Consider the following 3,861-nt stretch of genomic DNA (forward strand, 5'->3'; position numbering starts at 1 on the left):
CGGAGTCGAGGGATGGAAGGATGAATGGAAGGTCGCGTGAAAGGGGAAGAAAATTGCGGGATGGTTAGATACTCGTCCGTTCGTCGTCGAGATATGGGGCAATAATAATTGTTGGTCGTGATTTTGTTTTCTTTTTTTTTTTTATGTGTGTGTATCTGTGTGTGTGAATTGGAATCGCGTGATATTTTGGAACGTTTGATGTCGAGTTCGTTTGGAGTATACGAGAATCGAATTCATTTTTATCAATTTTTGAAAATGGATTACTCGATATATTTTTTTCTTTTGTTGAAAAAATTGAAAAGTGTTTTATTAGACAGTTGGTTTTAGATCGCATGAAGAATAGTGGTTTGTTATTTTTCGAGAGGATTAGATAGAAATTGATTAATAACGGTTACAAAAATATTTCAATTGTAAAAGTTTAATTATTTTCGATAAAAGTACGAGCTGTTTTACTACCGTTTCAAAAATCTCATTAAAAGCTCTCGATCGTTCTATCTCCAACGTTCCAATATCAACTTTTCTCTCGGTTTTATAATCGCATAGAATTAAACGCCCGTTAATAGAAAATATCGAATTTTATAGCCGGAGAGAACATCGCGTACAAGCGGAACTACGAGTCGAATTTTACCTTTACACCTCCACCTTCGCACCTCTTTTTATACGTATATTATCTTTAATTGAATTGCTCGCATTCCCCAACACTTGTCACGTGAAAATTTCCCTCGTGGTGACGGAAGGGGATGCATCGAAAATGCGACAATCTTTCAAATTGCATTCTCGAATTATCAATTGGGCTCGATAAAGCGTCAATCTAACGACTGCCTGTATCGACGATAGAGAGAATCGAGTATGGAAACTCGTCCATTCTTTCTCTCTCACTCTCTCTCTCTATCCCTCTGTTCGTAGTAAAATCAATTTGACGGAAATCAAATCGATTATACAGGAATGGGGGACGATCGAGTGAGAATTTTTAAAACGGCATCAAGCCAGGCCCGATTTTCGATAACTCACTTTCCCATCTGGCACGTTAATTGTCGCAATGTAATCAACCTCTGCTCCACACGTGTTAACCTCTCTCTCTCTCTCTCTCTCTTTCTCTTTTTATCTTCCTCCCTCCTCGTTGCTCGTGTAATCGTCTGTCCCATTGGCGTACCGGCTTTACCGATCGCGCTTTGTTAAATTTGTATGGACCGCTTTGTTCCCCCTCCCTCCTCCCGCATTGATAATGCGCGTCGACGGCCATTTCGAAAAAATATGATTCCGATAAAAACCTTTAATCGGCCCGATTCAACGCGGTTGAATCGTCACTCTGATAAACGTTCGAACGACGTCCAATTTACTCCTTCCTTCCGTTTTTTCATTGGCCAAAATCGACAACAATCTGGGATGTTAAATTAATATTTACGCGTACGGGTGTAACGCGACAACCTAATTCAATTAACGCGGCGTAACAGGTCCTTGGACAATGGAATTACCCTGTTTACACGCGTTTACGTGCATAACGGGTGAAAATAAATCTTGGTTCGTTCCTGTCTCGATAGAAACAACGTTCGATTTTTCCCCGAGAATTTTTCGCAATCATCATTACATATAATATTATCGTCCACAAGATTAATCAGTACAACGCGTTCACATTGAAAAATCGAGACTCCATCCGATAATCGGTTGAAAGTTTCCTTCTCCAACCCCTCCTTCCTTCCCTATCCCCTAAACCCGATTAAATCGCGGAATCGTTGGAGACGAGCATCCGTTCGAACGGAACATCTTGCTCTTTCTTCCGCCTCGTTTCCGGGCAACGAGGTTACGAGGAGCAAACTGTAAACCGTTTCCATGAATTTACCATTCGAGAATCGTTTATACGTGCATCCGGTTACGTAAACCGGTCAAAGGTTGGGCCGACGAGCCCCCTAAACCGTCAAAGGTTGATTGAATTCCGAACATCCGTTTGTCGGTCGGCATACTTCCGTGTTTGACGATGCACCGTGGACACGCAACAACGGTGGAAACAAGCGGGGGGATTCCGGCTCTGTGTTCGACGCCACCAACAATTATCCCGAGAATTTCGTAGTTTCGCAAAAATTGGGACGACATTTTTCGCGCGATTTCTTCATCACGGGCACGGGCGGAATGTTATAAAACGGGGAGGGTATATTAAAATAGTTGGCTTCGAATTTTTCACCGCCTCGTTCACTGATTTCGCGAATTCCTCGAATGTCATCCGTGTCGCTTGCGGCCGAGTGATGATATCGGTGGGGAAAAAAGGAAAAAAAAGAAAGCGGGAGCGCGGGGAATTTTTATTGCGTTTGGGAATAAAAATTTTTTCGAAAGGTTTCGAGCGAGTGAAAGATAATGGATGAATTATATCGTTTATTAATTATATGATTTCTTTGGAGGAGTTTTCTTTAGGTGATACAGGATTCTGTGATATGAAATAAAAGGTTTGAAAATAATTCTACAGGATCGCATACGATATTGGAATTATGCATTTCTATTTTCTCAATTGAAGTGAATTCGATGAGAATTTCTTGTTGGATTCTTATTCTTTTGGATTATTAGGAGTTTTTTTCTTCTTTTTTTTTTTTGATTTTCAAATAATTTCGTACTTAAATATTTATTAAATATAATATATAACCTGTATCGCGATATAATCGGCAAAAGTATCGAAATTATTCGAATATTATTTAATAAATATAGAATAAAAATCAAGAAACTATTCGCGTATGTTGTATTTTTATCAAGTATGAAAACATTAAACCAATATCTTCAAAACGGATAAATCGACTATTATCAACACGGATTCTTCTTCTCTCCGAAGAAAGAAGAGCGAAAAGAAGAAGAAGAAGAAGAAGAAATATTTTCTGCTTAATTGGTCCGAAATAACCGGAGACCAAAAATAATCAACAAGAATCGGGAATGAAAGAAGGGAGGAACGCGTGCTCGACGGTCTCTTTAATTTGTCTTAATTACCGCAAACCGGCGTTAACGAAGATTTTACGTCCGCTCGAATTAATTAAGGCCGGTTTCGAAAGTTGAGGAGGGGGGAGGAGGCGTTGTTAGTCCAGGCCGTGTCGTTCGTGAGGAGGAGAAGAAAAGAAAACAGGAGAAAACAACAAGAAACAAGCGAGGGCGGGCTTGCCGCTGAATATTCATATATTGTAATCAACCCCCTTTAGTCAAGGGGTTGCACCGTGAGGCGAGTTACCTGTTTGGATACCTGGCCACACTGGACCGAGGAACTAACGACGAATATCGATACGAGTTAGTGTACACGAGGAATTTGTTTGCTTTGAAACCGATAACGTGTATCTTTGTCTATATATCTTTGCATTACGATCTTTGAATTATGATTGTTTCTTGGAACGTATGGATCTTTGATTTTATACGTAATTGTTAATCACAGTAGGAGCATAAAATTTAATAATTGAAGTTGCGAATGAAGTTATTTATATTCATGAGTTACTTCAATAATTTATCGAAACAATTGACGAAAGCATAGAAAGAGGTTTTCAACAAGTTATCGACAAGTTTTTTTACTTCGCAATAATAATAATTGCAAATAATTGTACATGTATAGCTATATATATAAATGTTATTTAAGCAATTTTAAGTAATTGCTTAAAATAATTTTATTCGAAATTTTTAACCAGTTACTTTTTTTTCAACAGGTCAATGCCCAATCTCTGATGAGTAGTATTATCATTATGCTAAGGATTTAGGATATAGTTCAATTGCAAAATCAAACTTAATTAATCTGTTTCTTTCAAAGTTATTCGAAAAATAGAAAAAATTGGATAGGATGCGTCGTCCAATTTTGTTGCGAGATTTAGCAGTATGAAAATAAATAAATAAAAAAAAAAAAAA

General features: G+C 38.1%; 1 protein-coding gene and 1 long non-coding RNA gene across 11 annotated transcripts in view; both read left to right on the forward strand.

Moving 5' to 3' along the window:
* The window catches only part of LOC102681371 (dystrophin, isoforms A/C/F/G/H-like), a 428,634-nt gene that overhangs the window by 231,562 nt on the left and 193,211 nt on the right, over positions 1-3,861 (forward strand). The gene's annotated exons all lie outside the window — the stretch shown is intronic.
* The window catches only part of LOC116185610, a 27,215-nt gene that overhangs the window by 11,605 nt on the left and 11,749 nt on the right, over positions 1-3,861 (forward strand). Inside the window, exon 2 of the long non-coding RNA XR_004150475.1 lies at positions 3,497-3,502. This is a non-coding gene — a long non-coding RNA (uncharacterized LOC116185610). The remainder of the gene's footprint in view (positions 1-3,496; positions 3,503-3,861) is intronic.

The sequence above is a fragment of the Apis dorsata genome, unplaced genomic scaffold (assembly GCF_000469605.1).
Source record: "Apis dorsata unplaced genomic scaffold, Apis dorsata 1.3 scaffold_222, whole genome shotgun sequence".
Taxonomy (NCBI): Eukaryota; Metazoa; Arthropoda; class Insecta; order Hymenoptera; family Apidae; genus Apis; species Apis dorsata.